We start from the raw sequence: 25,606 nt of genomic DNA, 5'->3' as shown, positions 1-25,606 counted from the left end.
GATTTTTTTGGCTAAATGTCAATTTCATCATGTCATGGAAGGATTCTGTCTGAGTCTTGGTGGGTTTTCTAGAAGTATTGTACTAAACTCACCTCATTACTCCATCCCCTTGATGCTCTCTCATCCGATGCCAGCCTGATTCTACCACTCAGCAGAGCCAGAGCTTATCACTGCTGGGAAATCCTGTAATTGACAGATATCTCTGGCCCTGACACCATGTTTGAAAGGCTCTTGTGTAGCCGGACGAGCACTGTCACTCCTGAGCTGCCCTGGACAATTTTGGATATTTACCCAGGACATGTCAGATAAGGAGAATTTGGCGACCCCACTTCTCCACTTTCTGAACAGGCGCCTGGATTCCTGGTGAATGGGGTGATGTATCCTCATTCTCAAGAACCACCAGAGGAGGTCATGACACCAGATCCTGCCAGCCTTGTTTGCCGTTGCCAGCTGGGCCTGGGTAGTCTCAACCATCTATAGGAAATGCATAGCAATGTAGGAAGAAGGACAATATCCATCTCCACTTCACCATGGTAACTGCCAACATCTTGTCACAACTTCCTCACATTCACTCTATATCTGCTTGAGATGTCTCTAACTCAAGGCTCAGGGTCTTAGACTGTTGTTACTGCATGCAACATCTACTCACACTGGCCCTCACCTTCTCAACAACCCAAAGCCATTAGCCCTGCGTGGCTGCCAATGCCAACTCACACCCTCAGAACACCTCACCACCTCTCCTCCTTCTCCTGCAACAGCACTCCACACTGATCCTTGTGGAACACCACTGGTCACGGACTGTCAGTCAGCGAAGCACCCTTCCATCACTACTCTCTGTCTTCTATGACTGAGCCAGTTTTTTTATCCATTTTACCAGTTCACCATGGATCCCATGTGACGTCACGTTTTGTATCACCCTAAGAGCACCAGGGAACCAGGTTTGATTCCACCAAAATGCAGCACCTCACATTTATCTAAATTCCATCTGCCATTCCTCAGCCTGTGGCTGTCTGTGTGGAGTTTGCACATTCTCCCGGTGTTTGCATGGGTTTCCTTCAGGTGCTCCGGCTTCCTCTGATAGTCCAAAGATGTGCATGTTAGGTGGATTGGTCGAACTAAATTGCCCATAGTGTCCAGGAGTGGGAGGCTAGGTGCACTACACATGGGAAATGTAAGTTTACAGGGATAGGGTGGATCTGGGTGGGATGCACTTTAAAGGGTTAGTGTGGACTCAATGGGCTGAATGGCTTGCTTCCGCTCTGTAGAGATTCTAAGGATTCTATGATTCTACCTGAGGGACCTTGTTAAAGACTTTGCTAAATTCCATGTAGACAACATCTACCACCCTGCCATCCTTGATCATTTTTGTCACTTCCTCAAAAAACTCAATCAGGCTTGTGAGACATGACCTTCCTTGTACAAAATCATGCTGCCGATCACTAATAAATCCATATTTTGCCAAATGTGTGTAAATCTCTTTTCCATTAATTCTCTAAAACGTATGATACAATGAGTACCCTTACTGACATGCTCCTCCATAGATATCTGACCCATCAGCCCAACAAAATTTGGTGGTGCATTGGACAATGAAGGAGGTTATCTCAGAGTACAGTGCGATCTTTATCAGATGGACTGAGGAGTGGTAGATGGAATTTAGATAAATGTGAGGTGCTGCATTTTGGTAAATCAGAGCAGAACTAATAAACTTAATGGCAAGGTCCTGGGGAGTGTTGCTGAACAAAGAAACCTTGGAGTACAGATCCATATTTCCTTGAAAGCAGAGTCACAGATTGACAGAACAGTGAAGAAAGTATTTGGTACTCTTTCCTTTATTGATCAGTGCATTGAGTATAGAAGTTGGGATTCAGTAGCTGTTCAGGCAATTTTGGGGCCACTTTTAGAATACCATGTTCAAATCTGGCCACCCTGCTGTAGCAAAGATGTTGTTAAACTTGAAAGATTTCAGAAAAGATTTACAAGGATGTTTCTGGGGTTGGATGGTTTGAATTACAGGAAGAGGCTGAATAGGGCTGGGGCTATTTTCTTTGCTGCGTTGGAGGCTGAGGGGTGATTTTATAGAGGTTTGTAAAATCATGAGGGGCATTGATAGGGTAAATGGATAAGGTCTTTTTTCTGGGGTAGGGGAGTCCAAAACTGGAGACCATTGGTTAAGGCGAGAGGGGAAAGCTTTAAAAGCGATCTAAGTTGCAATGTTTTCACTCAGATGGTGGTGTGAATATGGAATGAGTGACCAGAGAAATTGGTGGAGGCTGGCACAATTACAGCATTTAAAAGGCATTTGGATGGAAACATGACTAGGAAAAGTTTAGAGGGATATGGACCAAATGCTCACAAATGGGACTAGATCAGTTTAAGGCATCTGACTGGCGTGGGCAAGTTGGACCGAAGGGTCTACCTCCGTGCTGTACAACTGTATGACTCTATAACTGTAACTCATTTCCCAGCAGCAGATCCAGCAATACCTCCAATATGGTCATTTGAGTGATAACATACGGACCAACAAAATTTTCCTCAACACTTTTCTCCTGCACTTAACTCCACTCCGACATTATTCCGATCAATATTTGTGTAAAAAGCCCTCATAGCCCCTTTCCCCTATCACCACTCGATCATGCTTTGCAATCTGATCTGGATGTTTCTCTCCTAATGCTGAGGAAACCAATGTTGGCATGTTCAAATGGGAGGGGCACAAATTTAAAACAGTTAGGCTATTTGTACCCCCTAACCTGGATTGGGAAACATGGCGGGTTTCAAAACAATACACAATCAAAGTGATATTGGATTCACTGTGCAAGTGCCTGCTCCAAGCACAATTTTCTCTCTGGTTGCCATTTTCCTGAAAACTGTGAAAACATTCCAGGTGTGTCAGCTTATGAATCTTGAGGGAAGCTGGTTGTGGAGTGAGAGATCTTTTGGAAAGTAAATAAAAGCTCTTGTCAACTTCACCTGATATAACAAAATTAGGGATGGCAAAAAAATGGTCTGGTTTTACCAGCAAAACCCACATTTCATGAAGGAGAGAAGGAAAAGTTTGTTAAAAAGTTGAGTATGTTATTAACGCATTGATTGATCAAGGCACTTGGAATAGGATTGATAAGAAATCACAAAATCCGTGTTGTCAATTTTCTTCCAGTTAGGCCTACATAGTGTTCACTACATAGGAAGAAAACCGACAACGCAGATACACGAACCCCAACTAGCCACCGAGGGACATGACCAATTCGCACTCGCCTCACTACACACAGATAATGAAGGACACAAATTCGACTGGGACAACACATCCACAATCACACAAGCCAAACAGAGACACACCAGGGAATTCCTGGCGGATTTGTATTCCAAATGGAACTCTATCAACAAACACATTGAATTAGATCCTGTGTACAAACCATTGAGAAATAGAACTGGAAGTAATACTAACCACCCCAGCAAGCTAAGGCATATAAATAACAAGCTGGACAGAACACCAACACTTCACCAGAGGCACACTGACGATGTTACCTAGCACGCTGATGAAGCGTTTGCAACCAAGCTCACCAGCTCAGCAAGCTTATCGACAACCACATCCACAACCCGAGCTCCAAATCATCTCAAACTTTAAGTGAGCTCACATTTTAAAAATCCCCCTTGAAAATAAATTCCTCTCGTACAATCTCATAGAGCTGTCAAGCAAACCATAGTTTCATTGGAAAATGGTAATCTATTTCATTTCTTCTAATCTTCTCCAAATAAATAAATAAGCATTGAAAAACCAGTTCAAAGAGTATAAACTTAAAACAAAAAGGTATGAAGTCCTTAGATTTTGGTCATATGAATTAATGAGATTCTATCTTCAAAAAAAGTATGGTGAACAAATAACAAAGTGTGGAGCTGGATGAACACAGCAGGCCAAGCAGCATCTTAGGAGCACAAAAGCTGACATTTCGGGCCTAGACCCTTTAGAAAAGGGGGAGGGGGAGAGGGTTCTGAAATAAATAGGGAGAGAAGGGGAGGCAGATAGAGGAGAAGATAGGTGGAGAGGAAAGTATGGGTGGGGAGGTGGGGATGGGATAGGTCCATCGGGGAGGACGGACTTTATTGCGGACTGAGCGTAGATGTTCTGCAACGCGGCCCTCAAGCCTCCACTTGGTTTCCCCAATGTAGAGGAAGCCACAATGGGTACCCTAAGGCTCTGTTTGATTTCCCCAATGTAGAGGAAGCCAAATGGGTTCACAATAAACAACTGCACCTCCCAGTCACGAACCATTTCAACTCCCCCTCCCATTCCTTAGACAACATGTCCACCCTGATGCCACAATGATGCCACCCGAAGGTCGCAGGAACAGCAACTCATATTCTGCTTGGGAACCCTGCAGCCCAATGGTATCAATGTGGATTTCACAAGCTTCAAAATCTCCCCTTCCCCCACTACATCCCAAAACCAGCCCAGCTCATCCCCGCCTCCCTAACCTGTTCTTCCTCTCACCTATTCCCTCCTCCCACCTCAAGCCGCACCTCCATTTCCTATCTATTAACCTCATCCCGCCCCCTTGACATGTCCGTCCTCCCCAGACTGACCTATCCCCTCCCTACCTCCCTACCCATACTCTCCTCGCCACCTATCTTCTCGTCTATCCGTCTCCAGGCTGCCTCCCCCTCTCTCCCAATTTATTTCAGAATCCTCTCCCCATCACCCTTTTCTGATGAAGGGTCTAGGCCCGAAACATCAGCTTTTGTGCTCCTAAGATGCTGCTTGGCCTGCTGTGTTCATCCAGCTCCACACTGTCATCTCAGATTCTCCAGCATCTGCAGTTCCCATTATCTCTGGTGAACAAATACTCTGCTTGGGCAGATAGTTTCATTATGAATGCCTCACTGATCCCCGGTATTCACCATTGAATTTGACATTGTAGGAAATGTTTGCACTGCTGTGAAGGGACTGATAATAGTTAATTTCCATTTTATGCGCGTGCACTAGGCTTAGCTTTGTATTAAGTGGTCTTAAGTGGTGATAGTAGCAAAGTTGTTATATCACCGGTCTTGTACTTCAGAGGCCCAGGCTATGTTCTCGGGATACGGACATAAGTCCAACCAGGTTATTTCATTGAATTTAAATTCAATGATCAAATTTTGGAATTGAAAAGCTAGTCTTGGTAAACAAATACCTGAAAATATCGTGAATTGTTTAAGAAACCATTTGGTTTACTATTGCCATTTAGGACAGGAAATCTGATGGCCTTACCAGGGCTGGCCTGTGGTTTTGTGGTTGATTCTTAACTTTTGTCAACAGCAATTGGGGATGGCAAAATAAGATCTGGCTTTACCAGCAAAACCCACATTTCATGAAAGGAGAAAAGAAAAGGTTTGTTGTTTATTTGAACAAGATTAAGAGACATTAAGCCATTTCATAAAGGTATTATGAGTGGCTGTGTTTGATTAACAGTTTTATGAGCTTGTAGGAGAGGCAAATTGTTTGAAAGGGACCATGAATGAATTTTTCAAAAAGATCCTGCTCATTCCAAATTCAAGTCATTATTATTATATTGTGCATGAGTTCTGTACCCATTGGAAGACTGGAGATGGGTCAGGTATATAGGGTTATGAAGAGGGAATAGAAGACATTGATGGGGCATGGGAGATATGAGGGGTGAAGGGCGTGTGAAGGAAGAATAGAAGGAATTTGGCTGCAAGGAATGGATCTGAGAGGTACAAAGAGACATGGAGGGGTATGGAGTTTGGAAATGGTGGGTAGGGTAGGGAGAGATGGGGGCTAGGGGGCCTATGAAACATGTTAAGAACTTGGTTGAAGTCACAGCAAATGGACTCAGGCCTTTTAATCTGCTGCCTTCAGCATTGGCTTCCTCTGTTGCTGCCTTAGGCTTGCATCGGGAGAGGTGGCCCTAACTTCAGCCTGAGTTTCAGGGACCAAAATTCTGTGTAAATGTGTTGGCATTCTAATTAGGATTGTGGCATTGAGATATCATCTGACACAGCCTTACCAAAGCAGAAATTGAATTCACAAAATCTTGCAGCTGCAGCATGTGAAAGGCTAGTCAATGTGCCAGAGTTGACTCACTTTCTGACTTTCTGAAGGATGCAGAGTAATCAGACTTGAAAAATTAACACTCCTTTCCTCCCACAGATTCTGCCAGACTTGCTGTGTTTTTCCAGCAAATTCTGTTTTTGTTTACGAGGCACTCCATCTGGTCAGTCAGGATGCAGCTTCAACCACACTCAAGAGGTTGGATACCACCGAGGATGAAGCCGTCTGCTTAAATGGCACCCTGTCTGCTGGCTAAATATTCACTCCGCCAGCAACTGTGGCTGTGCAGTATAATGTTGATAGAATGCATTGCAGCAACTCACCAAGACTCCCTTGAAAGCATTTCCCAAAACTGCAGCCTCCACCACTGAGAAGGAATGCACAGCAGGATCACAGAAACACCACGACTTTCGCGCCCCCTTCCAACTGGCAAGATAATAGCCTTGCTAGCAAAGCTCACACACCAAGAATGATTAAAAATAAAACCATTTTGCAGTGGTGTCAATCAGAACACTGAATCTCAGGGTGAAAATGTTGGCAATAGCACTTATAAAAAAAATTGTCCTGTGCTCACTGTTTCATAGACTGCCAAATGTACCTCTGAAGTGAATGGGTGCTTTAGGGGCTCATATGTTCTGATGTGTGCGTGAGGGTAGCCACCTTCTAATCTAATGAGAAGAGTCTTGAAGAGGGAACAAAATGTCGTTTATTGGACTCTCTGCAACTATTTACAGGTTACAATAATAAGATCTATATTATTACAAGGAGAGGTGATGGCCTAGTGGTATAATCGCTAGACTGTTAATCCAGAGACCCAGATAATATCCTGGACCTAGGTTTGAATCCTGCCATGCTAGACGGTGGAATTTGAATTCAGTAAAATATCTGAAATTAAGAATTTAATGATGACAATGCATCTGTTGAAAATTGTTGGGAAAACCTATCTGGTGCAGAGGAGGTTCACCAGGATGTTACCTGGTATGGAGGGTGCTAACTATAAAAAGAGGTTGAGTAGATTAGGATTATTTACACTAGAAAGATAGAGATTGAGGGGAGACCTGATTGAGGTCTACAAAATCATGAGAGGTATAGACAGGGTGAATAGCAAGAAGCTTTTTCCCAGAGTGGGAGACTCAATTACTAGGCGTCATGATTTCAAGGTGAGAAGGGAAAAGTTTAAGGGAGATATGCGTGGAAAATTCTTTACACAGAGGGTGGAGGGAACGCGTTGCCAGCAGAGGTGGTAGAGGCAGGCACGATAGCATCATTTAACATGTATCTAGACAAATACATGAATGGGCAGGGAGCAGAGGGATACAGATCCTTGGAAAATAGGCAATAGGTTTAAATAGAAGATCTGGATCGGCGCAGGCTTGGAGGGCCAAAGGGCCTGTTCCTGTGTTGTAATTTTCTTTGTTCTTTGTTCTTTGGTTCAGTAATGTCCTTTAGGGGAAGGAGATTGCCATGGTACCTGGTCTGGCCTACATGTGACTCTAGATACTGTGGTTGATTCTCAACTGCCCTTTGGGCAATTAGGGATGGGCAATAAATGCTGCCTAGCCAGTAACATCTTCAACCCATTAACAAATAAAGGGGAAAAAAAATCAAATACCATTGTGAGGACTGGTATAGATCATTCTCTCTTCAGGTCTTTTTGACTCTCCCAACATACACTCATGATATCATCACAGTGAGTGACGCTTTTGAATTCCACCAAGTATTAACTTTTTAGATCCTCTAAGACTCATAAACAACAAGCTCAGGTTTTTTTCTGGTAACTATCACTTTTATGCATTTGCTTATAAAATTATATTTACCACTAAACTATCTCAGCTCCAAGTTTTGTCTTGACAAATTCAGCTGATCTGGAAGTTTCACTGCTTTCCCCTGAGCATGTTTCTTTGACGTTGGAAACGTACTAGTTTGTTGGGTAGAAGTTGCTTGTTTTGGTCAGTGTGGTGCTGTCTGGATCGTGTAATTGAACTTCCATCAGCTGTGAACAGCGTTTTTCAAACTTTGCTACTAGCTAATGTTGTGATATTGCTCTTTCCGCATCCCCTCTTACCACCTCCAGATTGAAACTAACCCCACTGATATAAATGCCACCTTGCAAAAGCATTTGGTCATGGTCACTGGTCTCCCCTAGGAAAATACTACATTTGCACTGGAGAGTGAAAGGCATTCTTTGACATTTCCATTTTCTGTGGCTGTGTCCTGCCATGACACATTTTTTGAAAGTGTTTTACAAAGCATTTAATTTTAATAACTGTTTCCCACTGTGAGGTTTCTTTGCTCAAAAGAGTTGACAATGATTTTTAGCTTCTGATATTTGCCCTATCTGCTGTATTGGCTTTTCACCTATGTCTTCTCCGGTACATTAAAAATTGAGTGGTTTCGAATGATTTGCTGTTCCTCTTTAGGATTGATTTGTAAGCTTTCCAGACGTCTACTTCCCTCGCCAACTGAACAGTTTCATCAAGAGTTAGGTCTTCTTTTGACTGTAATGAAACAAACAAAGATTCATCAGTCATGCCTGCAACAATTTGGCTTCTCATGTCGATTCTGACTTTGAGTCACCATAGTCGTATCTCTCTTCTGGTCTGTAGAGATCATTAATGAAGTCATCTGAGGGTTCAAGCAGAAACAACAAAGAAATTATTGGAGAAATTCAGCAAATCTGGCGTTGACGTTTTGAGCCCAGTGACTTTTCTTCATATAAGGATTCCCCTGGATTCTGAACTCTTCTGTTAAATCTTGCTCTTTTAAGAATTTTATAAGTTCTGAGATTGGAAAAATTGTCCAAGGCTTTCAGTAACTCTGAATGTTTCTTCTTTTATCTCTTGGCGAGGAGTAACATCATTTGCTATGCAACTGACAGTTGTGTATAGAAGTGTAGTCATTTGTTTAGCTTCTGGCATAGTGTTTAATTTGTAAGCTGTTGCAGACATCAATAATTATTTTTGTCCAGAATCTGCAATTTTGTGTTCTATTTGACCTATTTCTGAAAAAGAATCTTCCTGGCAATTTTATTCTGACGCCGTGACTTCCTAATGTGTTGCAATATGCTGTCTTCTTTAAACCCTTTTATTTCACAGCGATGGCAGTTCTCCAACAGTTTGCTGCTGTTTTGGAGAGGTTTCCCATTCTTTGTGGTTTTAATAGAGAATTCCTATGTCTTTTTGGCTGTAATGGAGGCTTCCCACCTTCCTCAGGTGAAGTGGTGATATTCTGCCTTTTGCAACCGTAAAAGCGAATTTTTCTAGATTCACTTGTTAAACCAGAATTGCTCACTTCTTTAAATTGCTCAGTTCTTCAAATGACTGGTTTCATGATTTCCCTGGGGCTTTTCTCCCAGAAAATGAGCTTCTCTTTTGGCCCTGCGAGTTCCATTTCCACTTGCCTTGCCTTGTGGTATTGTGCATACTTGCATTGATGCCTGATCTGACAAAGAACTTATTTTTTGAAGCTCTCACCTTTCCAGCCTGAATTACTGCCCTATTTAACTTTATGTTTTTCACCAGTGATTTTTAGTTTTGACTACATTTTTGTAAGGTAAACCAGGCCTGGGCTTACACAGTTAATGGTACGGCCCTGGGGAGTGTTGTTCAACAAAGAGACCTAGGGCTGCAGGCGCATAGTTCCTTAAAAGTGCCATTTCAGTTAGACAGGGTGGCGAAGAGGTGTTTGGTGCACTTGGCTTCATTGGTCAGTACAGGAGATGGGATGTCATGTTACGGCTGTACAAGACAATGGTAAGGCCACATTTGTAGTTCTGCGTATAATTCTCAGCTTTGGAAGGATGTTATTAAACCCAAAAGGGTGCAAAAAAGATTTATAAAGGATGTTACTGTGACTGGAGTGTTGGAGTTAGGATTTCTTTCCCTCGAGTGTCAGAGGCAGAGGATTGACCTTCCAGAGGTTTATAAAATCATGAGAGGAATAGGTAAGTAAATAGCCAAAGTCTTTTCCCAAGGGTAGGGGAGTATAAAACGAGAGGTCATAGGTTTAAAGTGAGAGGGGGAAGATTTAAAAGGGATTTAGGGGCAACTTTTCCCCATAGAGGGTGGTGTGTTTATGGAATGAGCTGCCACAGGAAGTGTTAGAAGTGGGTACAATTATAACATTTAAAAAATGTTTTGACAGGTACATAGATAGAAAGGGTTTAGAAGGAAATGGGCCAAACACAGGCAAGCGTGACTAGTTAAGTTTGGGATATCTTGTCAGAGAGGGCCGAAGGGTCTATTTCCGTACTGTGAGATTTTATGATTCACACAATCTTTGATCTCTTATCACTCAATGGCTGAAATTGGATTAGGGACTGTTCCTGCAGACGGCTGCCTCATGATGCAGCCTGTACTTCTGCCTTAGAGCAGCAGACATTCTCATATGTCTTTTACCAAGTCTGAAATATTTTGCCATGTCATTTGAAATATCATAGGATCACTACAGTATGGAAAGAGATCTTTTGGCTCATCGAGTCTGCACCTACACTCCGAAGGGCATCCCACCCAGACCCAATTCCCTGCCCTTATCCCTGCAACCTCACATTTCCCATTGCTAATCCACCTAACCTGTTCACCCCGGGACAATGTGGAATAATTTAACGTGACCAATCCACCTAACCTGCAAATATTTTGACTGTGAGAGGAAACCAGAGCACCCAGAGGAAACCCATGAAGAAATGGGAAAATGTGCGAGCTTCACACAGACAGTTGCCTGAGGCTAGAACTGAACTTGGGTCCCTGGCGCTGTATACAGCGGTGCTAACCACTGAGCCACCGTGCTGCCAAAAGTTGTATTGCCATGAGATTTTTTTAGGATTCGCTGTATACTGTAATCAGCGTATTCCTTGCAGTCATTTGGATTTCCAGCATATTTGCCTTGATGAGACTAGCACTGCAAAATTTAATCTTCAGATCCCACTCTAATCACCACATTGTGCCTGTAGCCAGCTGTATATTCGAAGTGCGTGGGTTCTTGGGGAGAATATATAGACTAATATGAGTGTAAGGATAACAACCACCTGGTTTAATGAGAAGGGGGTTGTAGAGGAAACAAGATACAGTTTATGCAACTTTTACAGACTGTGAGGGCAAGCTCTAAATTACTACATTGCTGATGTGAGGTCCACGCCTTAGGTCTGTCTCCTATGAGATCTGACTTTATTCTTCCACTAAGTACTTATGGCATCGTCGCAGTGGGCAGTACTCATTATAGTTAGCCAACGATTAACCCTTTCAGATCCTTCTGGACCCATGCACGATGCCCAGCATTTACATGGCTACTCTCTGTTGGGACGAAACCCATCTTATACCCTCTATCACCTGCAGCCTGATGATTGCTGTAAAACAGGGATTTCCTCCCAATGTTTCAGATTTCAATCCTCCCCTTGGTTGTATGTTCTGTATATTGGTAAATCAGCAACGTTTCATATCCAACACTTTCACTTTGCTGTAACAATATGCCCTCCCAGATATGAAATATGTTTCTGTCAGACAATTCACTCAGTAATCTTTGATTCTTCACCCAGAGAGTGTGAAAATATGATCCTTTGTCCTAACAGTGTGTTGAACCATAAATTCTATTTAATTCCATGTTTCAATTAAGTTTTCTTCATAAGGCTCGACACACATCTGCTGTGGCATGCAAAAATTTATAGAGGGTTAACAAATGCCCATTTCCCAGAGCTTCCAATGTATCAAAACCTCATATTGCTGTTGGCTAATTAAAGATTTCACATATGATAGAACCTGATAATATAATAAACCACAAGTGATGGAAACTGATTTCACGACCTCACCAGATACCATGCTTTTTTTTTAACTGAGTTGTCGGTTGCATCTTTCATTAGGAGCCAAGCAACATGAAGCACCTGTCATCCAAAACAAAATTACTGTAAGAAAAAACATCTTTAGCTGTGATCAGAGTTCAAGATTGTTCATTGTTACAACTGATGGAGGATCAAAGATGTGGTGTTTTCCCAAAGGCTGTGAAGCTCACATCAAAGTTCTGAATCCAAGCTTTTTAACCTTAAAAGTTTGAATTATTCTGAGGTGCAATTACGATATATTTGTAATCATTTTGATTGTCAGGTCCTCTGTTCTGGCTTAAGGAGGTGTTAAATCATTTTTAGTTGGGAAGTTGCTCAGAAACATCTCCCAAACGATTCGCAATCGTAATACTGTTCTGTCAGTCAAAAATGCAATTTTAATAAGTAGTACTTGAAATATCTTTTGATAAATGTCACGGCTATCTTTCAATCAAAGCTGCTCTTTGCAATCACAGTTGCATTGTTCAGGTCATGTTGTGGAAAGTACTTTTGACAGGACAAATGATGAATCACTTGTGTTTCAGTTTTTAAAAAAAAGTGAGCGAGCAAGAGAGAGAAAGACAGATCTGATCAGCTTTTTCATGAGGGGGATAAAAAACAACATTCAATTCATTTCTCTTTCTCTTTCATGTCTGATGCTTTTCATTTGGAAACAAGCAGTTTGAAAAGTTATTCATCGCTTCTTTTCTTCTCGTGTGCCCAGCAAAGCAAATATCTTGTAGGGAGTTCATAAAAAGAATTGCTTTTACTTAGTTCAGGTGCTGACGGTGATTTGTTATGTTGGGAGCTCATAAAAAACAAAACATGCAAGAACTGGACTTCAACCAAGAGTGAAGAGAACCTGGAAAATGGCTCAAATCTGTCTCGAGCAATAGACTGTCAAGTTCTCTTTCTACAATATGATAGTACAAAAGGTTAGTGCTCTGCCTGAAGACAAAGAAAAAAAGATTCAGGCACAGAGACTTAAAAGTAGCAAAATTAAGCAGATCAAGCTTCCTGAAGCAAATTTAAAATATATCTTTTCTATCTAATATAAATTAGTAATATCATTTTGAAAAGAAGTCCCTGACTAATTGCTCTGTTGGCTTGCCAAAGCTTCTTTTGTTACATATGTTTTCAGTAACTGTGTTTGCTTTAGGCTATATAATATTAGTCATGCACAGTTCACGTACATTAAAAGTATGGAAAGAAGTATACAAGCAGAAAAAGCACTTTTCATGTGGCACCAGATTATTTGTAGTTCAGAGCTGTGCACACTAAAAAACAAAAAAGGATGTTTTCACATTCGTTCCTAGGCATTAGTGCTTGAGAAATGGTTCACTGTAGTGTGTTCAAGAGCAACAAGGACACAGGTGAGTTGTTATAGCATCTCAACACATTATCAAGAAATGCAATTCACTATAAAATGATTGATGGTAACACATTGATTCATTAACAGGCAAAATTAGGGCTTCAAAATTCTCAAAATGCTGTGGAGACATCAATGGCCAACAGCAGCATGTTGCTTCTGACAGTTAAACAGTTCATGCCTGTTATTCTTTTCATTTTTGAGTTCTCATATTAATTCAGAAATTGAAGCAGACAATGCTGACCTGGCACCAGTTGTAAAGGGAAAAACACGTTTGGGAAATTTGGACTGCGATTCTGCATCAGATTTGAGGAAGTGTCTCAACTCATATCATTGCATGTTCTTTCTCCCTCAGGTACTGACTTCCCAGCTGTAGTGTGTCAAAAATGTCCTGGCTTTAAAAAAAGATTTTCAGTTTTCATTATGTTTCTATTTGTCTCTATTATTTAATTCATTTGCATGACTCAATTCATTTCCTTGAAAAATTAATTACTTTCGCTAAAACATGCTTGCTTGTAGGATTAGACTGCGCTAAGCTATTTTCCATGTACACATTCATTAATAGGTTGTGTTAGGGGCTTTTTCAGATGAAATTTCACACACCCGTTTCCACATGTACGCTGACAGCAACCGGTTCTGCCCCACCAACACCTCTCTTGACCTTCTCTCATTTTTTTTCAAATTGCCAAGCCACTCTTCTGATATCCTGCAGCAAACAAGAGAACAATTTCTCCAATTAACTGTTGGGAAGCAATCAATCTCCAACACAACCTCCATTCCTTGGGCAATCACTCTTTCTCTCTGAAATATATTGGAAGCTAAGCCAGATTGTTTGCAACTTTAGTGTTGTAACTGACCTTGGAATGAGTACTGGCCAGCAAAGCATTTAAATCATATCAGCTGCCCCTTTCCATGACTGTGACTTTTCCTGACTCCGCCATTGCCTCAGCCCATCTGCTGCTGAAACACTCATTCATGCTCTTCTGTCTCTATACTCTCCTCCTCTCCTGGTCAACCTTCCATGATCCATCCTTCATAAATGAGCGATGATCCAAACCTCTGCTGCTCACATTCAACTCTGTTTATCCATCACTTCTGTAATCGCTGACTTCCACTGCATCTCAGTTCAGCACTTTGCTTTTGAAATTTTCCTTCTGTTTTCAGATTCTCTCATTGCCATGTGCCTCTCTATCTGTGAAATCCCCTTTCAGATTTGGACGTTCCTCCTCTGTTGACCTCTTAGAACATCCCTGATTTTTAATCACTGGCAGCTGTGCTTTCAACAGCCTAGGTTGTAAACTCTGAATTCCATCTCTGTACCTCTCTGACTCATTGTCACTCTTTCTACTTTTGTGGTGCTCCTTGACCACACTTTCCATCATCTGTCCTATTATTGTATCAATTTTTGTTCAATAATTCTCTTGGGCAGTCCCTATCAAAATGAAAGATATAAAATGGGCTGTCAATTTGCTTTGATCTAGTTTGCACTTATTCTAAATCACCCCTCCCCCCCACATTGGCTTTCATGCTGGACTGATGTATGTCGATGGTCTGAACTGCTTTCCTCATCTGTATTTATCTTACAATCACTGACATTTATATCTTAGGACAAGCAGAAAAAGCTCAATATGCAAAGATTTTGAGAGTTGTTTATGCTCTGTGTGTTAATAGTTTCATAGGCTGACCAGCCAGTATGGATTTTATAAAATTCCACACTGAATCAACTGACACATTTCAACTGACTTGTAAAATATCTTCTGACTAGTTTACAGCTGGTTTAACTGTACTGCACAAAGACTAGCATGCTTCATCAAAATCCACCATTCTGATTTACCCAGATGAAATGCTACAAAAGTTTAATCGATGCGCATTTATTAACTTGAGATAATATTCTCCACTTATAACCATCAAACTCTCAACTTCTGTCTGATTTATTTTTGATCTTTTTAGCTCCATATTCTCTCTTTGTTCCACTTGCAATGGGCCCATGTCTCCAGATCTTGAATTGGAGCCTGATATGTTGTGAGCACAGTTCACAGGAGAGTGGTAGCTATTCTCCCTACTGGAGATACTGTCTACCACATAATAATATTTTACAGGGGCTTCATAAGATAGGTATTAAATTGTCCCTGTCTGTCTTAATTTTATATCTATTCACGCATGGAATGAACTTCCTGAGGAAATCATGGATGTGGGCATAGTTACAATGTTTAAAACACACTTAGATAAGTACATGAATAGGAAAGACTTGGAGGGATATGAGTCAGGATCAGGCAGGTGGGACTAGGTTAGTTTGGGATTATGTTTGGCATGGACTGCTTCGACCGAAGGGCCTGTTTCACTGCTGTATGTCTTTTTGACTCTATGACACCAGTCAGAGCTCATATAGAGTACTGCGTACAGTTCTGGATACTATACTACAGGGAGGATATTAGAGACAGTTTTATGAGAATAATTCTAGATATAAGACACCAATTAGGCAAAAGATTGGAGAAATTGGGGCTATTTTCTTTGGAGAGGAATAGGCCAGGAGGTGGTTTGACAGAAATTTCAAAATCATGAGGGATCTGGATGGAGGAGGTAAGGAGAAGCTGTTCCTGTTTGTAAAACTATCAAGAACTGAAGGTCACAGCTTTATAAAGGAAGCACATGTGAGGTAAGTAATATCTTTTTCACACAACAAATGGTTGTATCTGAAATGCACTGCCTGGAAATGTGGTGGTAGCAGGTTCATGAGGTACTTAGCAAGTTGAACATTCCAGTTTGATCCATTCAGAGAAGACAGTGAAAGGCCTGGATGCCATCTGACATATAAACCATTTCCATTACTTTCATGTATTCATGAGCTTATATCAGCTGATAAGCTCAACAGCAAAACATGGAAGTGAATCCTGCAACAAGTAACTCACTCCTGACTCCTCAAAGTCTGTCTACCATTTAAAAAAACACAAGTCAGGAATATGATGGAATACTCCCCTCTTGCCTGGCTGGATACAGTTCCAAGAACAGTCAAGAAGTTTGACACCATTCAAGGCAAAGCAACCTGCTTGATTGGCACCACATCCTCAAACCTTCAGTCCTCCTAACACCAATACTCAGTAAATGCAGTGCACGCCATTTACAAGATGCAGAAATTCACCGAAGTTCCTTTGTACCTTCCAAATCCATGACCACTTCCATCTCAAAGGACAAGGGCTCCAGATACTTAGGAACACCACCATCTGCAAGTTCCCCTCCAAGCCACTCTGTGTTCTGACTTAAAAATATATCACCAATTCCTTACTGGGTCAAAATCCTTATACCCAAAATGCCATTAGGACAATAGTTTATCTGCAGCAAATGAAATGCAACGGTTCAAGAAGGCATCTCACCACTTCTCACATGCAACAAATACTGGCCTGGCCAGTGACATCAAGATCCCATGAATGAATAATGAAAAAATTGCTTCAATGACGACCGCATATACCCCCACAGCTGTCACTGGGCTGACCGTAGGAATTCATAGGGCAAGATTTGATATATCTGGAGGGTGCTGATTGTTTTTCTTGCATTAGTGTTACTGGCAACTTTACAACTATGCAGTTTCAAAAATTCTAGATATTGTAGTAGGATCATAAGAATCTAAGAAATCACAACAGGAGTGGATCATGCAGTCTCTTGAGCCTCTCGGTTATCAATGTGATTGTGGCTGATTTGTTCTGTTAACTGCAATTTGAAAAAAAAACAAAAAGGTAACTTCGGGACTGTGGCACTTAGAATGTTCATAGAATTCTGACAATGTGGAAACATGCCATTCAGCCCACAGGTCCACATGAACCCTCCCTAAAGCATCCCACCCAGACCCACCCCTGCATTTCTCCTAGCCCATCCACCTCACCTGCACATCTTTGGATTGAGAGAGGAAACTGGACCACTTAGATGAAACACACACAGACACAGAGAGAATGTGCAAACTCCTCACAGCCAGTCCCCTGACGCTGGAATTGAACCTGGGTCCCTGACAATATGAGGCAACAGTGCTAACCACTGAGCCACCATGCTGACCATAGTTCTTAAAGCTCCCACACTGTGCTTTCCTTGGTTCGTGTCCAGTTAGCTGTCGATGATTGATACTGAATGATCATCACAATTATCAACTCCATTACTGTTCCCTCACATGGCTAGCATGTGAACTAGCTGGACCTTGGTCTGTTTTTATCTGGTGTTTCCGAAGTTCCTTGCTGATGGCCAAATGTTAAAATTAACAACAACCCTGAACCCTTATGTGCTTATGTAAAGTTTAACCTGCTTCAGTGACAACAAGCACACATTCTTTCTAGTGCCATAAGGAATGAAGGTTGCGTACAAACTGGACCTGAATGTAAATGGCATTTGATGTCAGTTGGCATTGAGATGGGCTGATTTGTGGTATCTTCCCCATGGTTAAGAAAGTACAAATAATGACATGCAAATGCTCAATGAATCTCACTCCTTTATTGCTCATCACCAGTTGTTTCAAATTTGTTGCATGGTTTGTACGCCGACACACAAAAATGATTCATATAAGGCATTGTGATAGCCATTGTGGTTTATTTTCTTAATGAGGAAATTGAGTGAAGCATATTACCAAAAGTCGATTATTCATAAAGAATTGGAACCTACTCGCCAAATAGCTGACTTCCTCCTTTTGTGCGCAGCCTAATTTTTGACGCTGCAGTTTGCTATTGAAGTAATAACATTTCAACAGATCTTGCTGTTGGCAGTGTTCCCGCCATCATAGCCAATCCAAATTCACAACAGAGAACTGTGAAGAGAACATATTTTCTACAATTCTGGAAGGGACTCTCTTTGAAATCTGGAAGCTGTTGAAATTTGCTCAAACATTTGCAATTTGTCAGGCTTTTATTGAAAAATTGGAGTATATGTCAATTAAGGGTAATTTAGCATTGATTTATTGCTTGCACTTTTTTTTAGTTGTGCCTTGCAATAGACTCTTGTTATTCCTTACTCTATATAATTTTACATTCTTGCAATATTTATTTTCCCTGTTAAACTTATAATTTTGTTCTTCCTATAAAAATGAAGAAGCTTTATTTCTTGCACGATTCTAAACTATGGGCAGGCAAATATTTTGTGACATTTAGACAAAAGCGTTGCATATGTCGGTCTCTCACACACAATAAGGATTGCGGCAATTTCTTTCAAAAACAAACGACAAAACACAATGCAGAAAACACATCACCACACGAAGGATAGCAAGTGAAATATCTCCAATAAAGTTATGAGTGATTTGAAATCAACATTGCCCTTTTGTATAGCCATTCATGTTTTCCTACAAGTGGTATTATAGGTACAGATGGGTCTCATGCCTGACTAAAAAACGTGAACTTTATTTTTCATCTAGATGATTGGAAGGAGAAAATTTTGAGCATCATCCTGAAAATTGTCACCCTATCTTGGCTTTTAGTACTCTAATCTAAACATTCGCAATATTCAAGGCCAAATTGGGATAGATTGGGATTGGTTAAGAAGGCATACACAGTGCAGTGGTGGATGCCCTCTCAATGCAAATCTGGGCAAATTATAGTCCAATTTGAGGGCTGTTCCAGGAAGGTTTTGAACTCACATTAAAACCACAAAGAGTTTACTTGATTATTGTTTATAGTTATAAGCTTGTTTTTGTTTAATAATCAAATTCCAGGAAGCAATGTGAAGCCTCTTTGATTTAATGGACCATTGTCTTCATCCAAGTTAAACTTAACCTTGGGCCTCTGCACAAAGACAAATTTTGGAACATGCCTTACAACACTTACCAGACTTCAGATTTGAAGTAATGATTTCTTCTGAGATAGGTTTTCTTTTTATATTTCAGTACAACAGGAGACCATTCACTGTGCTATACCTATGCCAATTATCCAGTTAGTTACTCTTCTCCAGCTATTTCTTTGTTGCCCTCTAAACACATCTGGCAAAATTAGAGATTAATTTTTGGTTACACAGAAGTAATGTGTGCCTTCTGGGCCAGATATCCAGTGTTAGTGAACTAATCATTCCTTCACATTTTGCACCTATGAAGCTCAACTAGAAACATCAGGAACATCCAAGCCACATTTAGCACAGTTTCAGTCTTGGGCAACTGCCCATCTGCTTGAGACTGCCAAATTCCAACCTCAGAAAAGCTGGTCTTGTTAAACATAAAAATGATATTTCCAGTTCCTACCACTGCAACATTTTGGCATCTTGACATGAGATTGCCAGTAAATGCAAAAGCCCAATTTACCGACATGCTTGTGCATGCTCAGAGGTCCCGTTGGTTCCCACTTTGCTAGCTGTTAATCGACAGAATGTAGTGCTCTATTTTACTGTGAAGCAAGTAAAGAGTGCAGTGTATCTAAGACAGTTCGTGTTTCGTTGCTGTACAGAGGGCAATTACTCATTACTCTGAATTGCTTCTTGATGCCTTCTTGAATCACTTCCTCCCTATCTCTACAGTATTTTCAAACCCATAAGATGTCTACATTTGTTCAGTTTTGATCTCTCATACATCCCCAATAACATCTTTCCATCACTGAAGAACATTGTCATGCTCCACTGGGGTAGAGTTCTGCAATTGAAGCCCTGCTATTGCTAGAGTTATCACAGAGTAAAAGACTTTTTGGAAGTATGTGAAATTCCACAATTTATCTGAACTGCAGAACCACATTGACGAAAAGAATTGACTAGGTTAGTGTTTTTAACAGAAGTAACTGTTTATTACAGAATAACCAAACTATTGGTGCAGATAAACAAGTGTGAATTGCTTGCATGTAACTCTACAGTAAAAAAGTCAAACATACTCCTCCTTGCACAGTCATGCACAGAAATAGGAATAAAAATTGGGTGTTACAGATGGATGGAAACTGGGGAAGCATTTCAGTATTCTCTATTCACAGAATGGTTCTTGTGCTGACTAGAGCGAATAACATTTCTGTAAAATGCCTTCAGAAACTTTATCAGAGTAAAGGTACTATATAAATGCAAATTGTCATTGTTGACTATCGTATTAATTGTCTCCCTCAACAGGCACTGACTAGTGCGGAGGTATCCATGGACTCACATCCACCCAATAAAATGTGTTGGTGGATAGTAAGAAAAAAGATTGAGTCACATAGAATAATAACTGATTGATTCATGATTTAATTGCTTCTAATAAATGTTCAATTGAAGAAAAGAAGGATGGGACTCATGATGTATCTCATTTAGCAATGTGGTTTAAAGATTAAGAGTTAAACAGGATGAGGACAGTGCAAGATGAGTCATTTAATTTTGGTGAATTCAGTGTTAAGTCAGGTACGGAAAGAAAAGGTGAAAAGATAGAAGAAGGTTTGGATTAAGTGAGAGAGACAAGAACGGTAGAAAAGAAAAGTGATAAATAATAAAATTTCACACTTTCAAAATCTCCCACTACCTGAAGTAATGAGACGAGACTTCTAATTTTGATTTGCTGAACCAGAGAGTTTTATTGGCAATGTTAACATTAATATGTTGTTAAAAGGCTACTTGCACTATTAATTACTGCATTGAACTGTCTGTAATGGGTTAAAGTGATAAGTAATGGGTGAATATATTAAATCCTTGAAACACATGGAGGTGTTGAGAGTGTGATGCTGTTTTCAGGAGCTAAAGTGTGAAAACATCTGATTTTTAGTTCATTGGGAATTCCCCTTTCCACCACAGGTTGCTGGTCAATTTTCATGTTAATAACAGCAAACATTGCTCTGACACCTTTAATATTTCAAAACGTTTTGTGATAACACTGAAACATTCTTATATGTAGTTTGTAATTTACACTTCTAAGGATGTTATAGTCATAATTTTGATCATGGACTGTATTCAGTATAGAATTCTCTGCAACACCCTTTTCTTTAGAAAATGGATATTAAAAAGCTATTAAGATTTTTGCTAAGGTTTAGGTGACTTATCTATTTCTGCATAATACCCAGATAGCTCAATTGTCTAGAACATTTCTAATTGACTTATCTTGTCTCAAGTGCATCTCTTGACTGGTGTTACCAAGATTAGGCCATTTGGAGAATTCTTGCCTCCTGTTAATGTTGGTCTTACCCAAAACTGAAAAGACCAGACTTTATGCTGTCTAGCTTAAAGTTTACAGAGAGCAATAAAGAAACAAATTCATCAGAGTTAAGTGTGAACGGTCAGAATTCCTTTTCTAGTGCTAAGCAAAGCCTTTCAACTTCAAATCTGGATTGGCAATATAAGTATATGATGATGTGGTTATGTGACTGAAGTTGATGACAGATGATGAATACTAATACCTCAAGAAGCAAAGAAAAACTAATCAAATCAGTCAGTCAGCAAACAACGCAGCAAGAATCAGCAACAGCATTTAAGACTGGAGATTGTAGGTCTCTAAGCTTTCCCTTGGGCCAGGAGCAGCCAGGTGGGATTAGTTCAATTTGGGATTACATTCAGCAAGGACTAGTTGGACGGTGTTGCATGACCCTGACTGCAAAAGTGCATAAAGCCCACATCCTGGTAGTAAGTCCACAAGCACTTCAAGCGAAAATCCATACCTTCGAGGGAATTCTGCAAAAGCTTTGATACAGGACTTTGACTGAATTCACCTTTTCCTTCATCAGATCTGCCAGGCCTTCACTTCACCAAGTCCAGCCAACTATGGGACTTTTTTTTTGCTGATTATATAAACTCTTACCAATTCTTTCTCCTCAAGCATTTAAGTATGTGTTTCAGTGTGTGTGTGGTGAGTGAGTGATCTAGCATTAGATTTTCAGAGTGAATATATTTAAACACATGAAAATCAGACTGTTCTTTATTCAAATTGACTAGACACTTAGGAGTTAAGAAACTTACCTCTCTTCTCTTTCAAACACAAACCCATTCCAGACAGTAAGGGAACAGAAGTTTCATAGAATCACAGAATCATACAGGATGGAAACAGACACTTCGGTCCAACTAGCCCACATCAGCCATGTTTCCAAAAGCAAACTAGCCCCACCTGCCTGCATTTGTCCCAAATCCCTCCAAACCTTTCCTATTCATATACCTATCCAAATGTCTTTAAAAAACTTTGTAACTGTACCTGCATCCATCACTTCCTCTGGCAGTTCATTCCACACACTAACCACTGTGTAAAAAAAAATGCCCCTCAAGTCCTTTTTAAATCTTTCTCCTCCCGCCTTAAAACTATGCCTCCTAATCTCAAATTCCCCCCACCCTAGGGAAAACACCTTTGCTGCTCACCTTCCGATTTCATAAACCTCCATAAAGGTCACCCCTCAATCTCCTACGCTCCAGTGAAAAAGATCCCAGCTAATCCAACTTATTTTTATAACTGAAACCCTTCAGCGCCAGCAACATCCTGGCAAATCTTTTCTGAACCCTCTCTGATTTAATAATATCCCCTTCCTCTAAACTGGGCAACTAGAAGTGTGCAGAGTACTTCAGAAAAGCCTCACCAAAATCCTGTGTCTCCTCAACATGACATTCCAACTCCTGTACTCAAAGGTCTGAGCAATGAAGGCAAGCGTGCCAAACACCTTCTTAACTAACCTGTCTACCTGTGATGCAAATTTCAAAGAATTATATACCTGACCCCCTTGGTCTGTCTGTTCTACAACACTACGTAAGGTCTTACCATTCATTGTATAAGTCCTGCCTTTGTTTGTTCCCTAAAATTCAATACCATACATTTATCCAAATTAAATCTATCTGTGACTCATTGACCAAATTGATCAAGATCTTTTTGTAATCTTGGATAACCTTCTTCACTGTCCACTATACCACCAACTTAATAACAATACTTTCTGTATTCCCATCCAAATTGTTTATATAAATGGCAATCAGATGAGGACTCAGTACTAATTCCTGCGGAACACATCTGGTCACATTTCTCTATTCCGAAAAACAACCCTCTGACACAACTCTCTGCCTCCTAACTTCAAGCCAATTTTGTATCCATTTGGCAAACTCCCGCTGAGTCCCATGTGATCCAACTTCCCTAATTAGTCTAACATTCAGTTTTCTTTCTTCCCTGTCCCCAACAATAATACATAACCTATGCCTCTGAAAGTAATTCTTCTTGAGCTGTCTTCTCTTTATTCCTTCATGGGAGGTGTGCATCACTGAGCTTTGTTGCCGATCCAAATCTCCCTTGGACTGAGTGAATTGCTTAATTCATTTAAGAGTCAATTAGGTTGCTGTGGGTCCAGTGTCACATGTTGATTGATTGTGCAGATTCCTTTCCTAAAGGCAGCAGTGAAATTGATGGATTTTTAGAAGCCATCAATGATTGTTTCATGGTCAACATAATTGAGACCATCTAAATATTTTATTTTTTAATATCTTATGTTTAAATTTCACCATATCTTGCTGGGACTTAAATCCATCTCTCTAAAGGATTAGCCTAAGTCATCTAGTCCAGTGGTAACATCTTTGTGCAATCATCTACCTTTCTCTAAAGAAAAAATAAATCATAGAATCCCTGCAGTATGGAAACAGGCCATTCAACCCAACAAGTCCACCATGCCCCCCGAAGAGCATCCCACCCAGACCTGTTCTCCATGTCTAACCAAAACAGCCCTGGGTACTATAGCATAGCCAACACACCTACCCTGCAGTGATAATGAGAACTTCAGATGCTGGAGAATCCAGGATAACAAAGTGTGAAACTGGATGAACACAGCAGGCCAAGCAGCATCTCAGGAACACAAAAGCTGACATTTCGGGCCTAGACCCTTCATCAGATTTTTGGACTGTGGGAGGAAAACCTTGCAGACACAGGGAGGACATACAAACTCCACACAGACAGTTGCCCAAGGTTGGAATTGAACCTGGGTCCCTGGTGTTGTGAGGTAGCAGTACTAACCACTGAGCCACAGTGCCTTCTAAGAAATTGCAAATTGCACGTGAGTTAGGTAGGGTTTGCATTTATCACAGACACCCCAAAAACATCCAATAGCTGATGAAGTAACATTGATGTATTGTTGCTGCTATAGTTTGGTATTAATTGAATCAGCATATACATGTTATAAACATATACATATCATACATATATTAATTGAATACACCATATCTCCCTTAACTGACTCCTGACAGTTCCTTTGCTGTGGATTCTGAAAACATTTTGATTAGCTTTTTCCAAATCTGCCAACATTAACTCTTCCACAGCTCCGGACCCTAAGTTTCATCAATTTTAATAACCTGCCGATTTCTCACCAAATACTCCTGGTTTAGGAATTACGCAAAACTGAACTTTTCTACTGAGATGATTGAGCTTTGTCTGAACAATCTTGTACTGGTGTGAGGAGACAAAAACAAATTTACTTCTGACCCCAGTTCAGTCACCTCCAAACTGCCCTGAAAACTTCCAATACCTGAGTTTTCTAAAAGAAAATCAACCTTTAATTATTCTAAGCTGAAAACAAAATAATGGCATTCCATGATTACTATACTTGAAATAAACCTCATCATATAAATATGCTACTCCTTTAACAGGCTAGTCGTTCACAGTCACCTGCTGTCTACTGCATAATGGGTTATGTCAGCATTCTTGAAGGAAGTTCTAACCTTGTTTATTTTCTTCAAAGAAACATTTCACAGAAGTAACCAGTACTCATGTACCACTATTTTGAAATCCAATCTCTTAAAAATGTTAGTTGCATAAATCACACATCTTTTATCATAGAAGATTGTTGATTCATGTCACACTTTTGACACCCAAACTCATAAATCAGGTTAGTCTTCCAGTGCAATACTGAAGAGTATTGTTCTATGAGAGGACATGTCTTTCAGACAAGATGTTAAACAGAAGACCCACAGGGAGAAATCAAAGATCCCAAGACCTAATTTTGAGGAAGCATTATTCTTTCTATTTACTCATGGACGTGCACATCACTGGCTGGGCCCACATTTATTGCCCATCACCTGTTGCCACTTGAGAAAGTGAGGATGAGCTGCCTCCTTGAACTGCAGCAGTCCATGTGCTGTAAGCAGCTTAGAGGCATCACATCTGGTGTCCTAGTTTCAGTCTGTATTATTTGATGTTCATTGCATTGCCATTGGGTGGAACTTGCCATTCTCACATTGACTGCCATGCTTCCTGGCTTATAACAGCAACATTTCAGAAGTATTTCATCAGTTGTATAATGCTTTAGGACGTTCTGTGGTCATGAAAGAAGCTATATAACTGCAAGCCATTTTTTTCTGTTTGATAAAATATATTTAAACCCAACTGACTATTAAGCAGAATATTTGGGATCAGAATAAGTCATACTTAAGCAAAACTAAACAGCTAATGACCAAGGTCAATGTTGTTTAAGGTAATGGTTCAGAAAGGATCAAACGTAAAGAGTGCAGTGAGTTGCACTCAATTTAACAATGTCACACA

The sequence above is a fragment of the Stegostoma tigrinum genome, chromosome 2 (assembly GCF_030684315.1).
Source record: "Stegostoma tigrinum isolate sSteTig4 chromosome 2, sSteTig4.hap1, whole genome shotgun sequence".
NCBI lineage: Eukaryota > Metazoa > Chordata > Chondrichthyes > Orectolobiformes > Stegostomatidae > Stegostoma > Stegostoma tigrinum.
Note: the sequence above shows the minus strand (reverse complement) of the source record.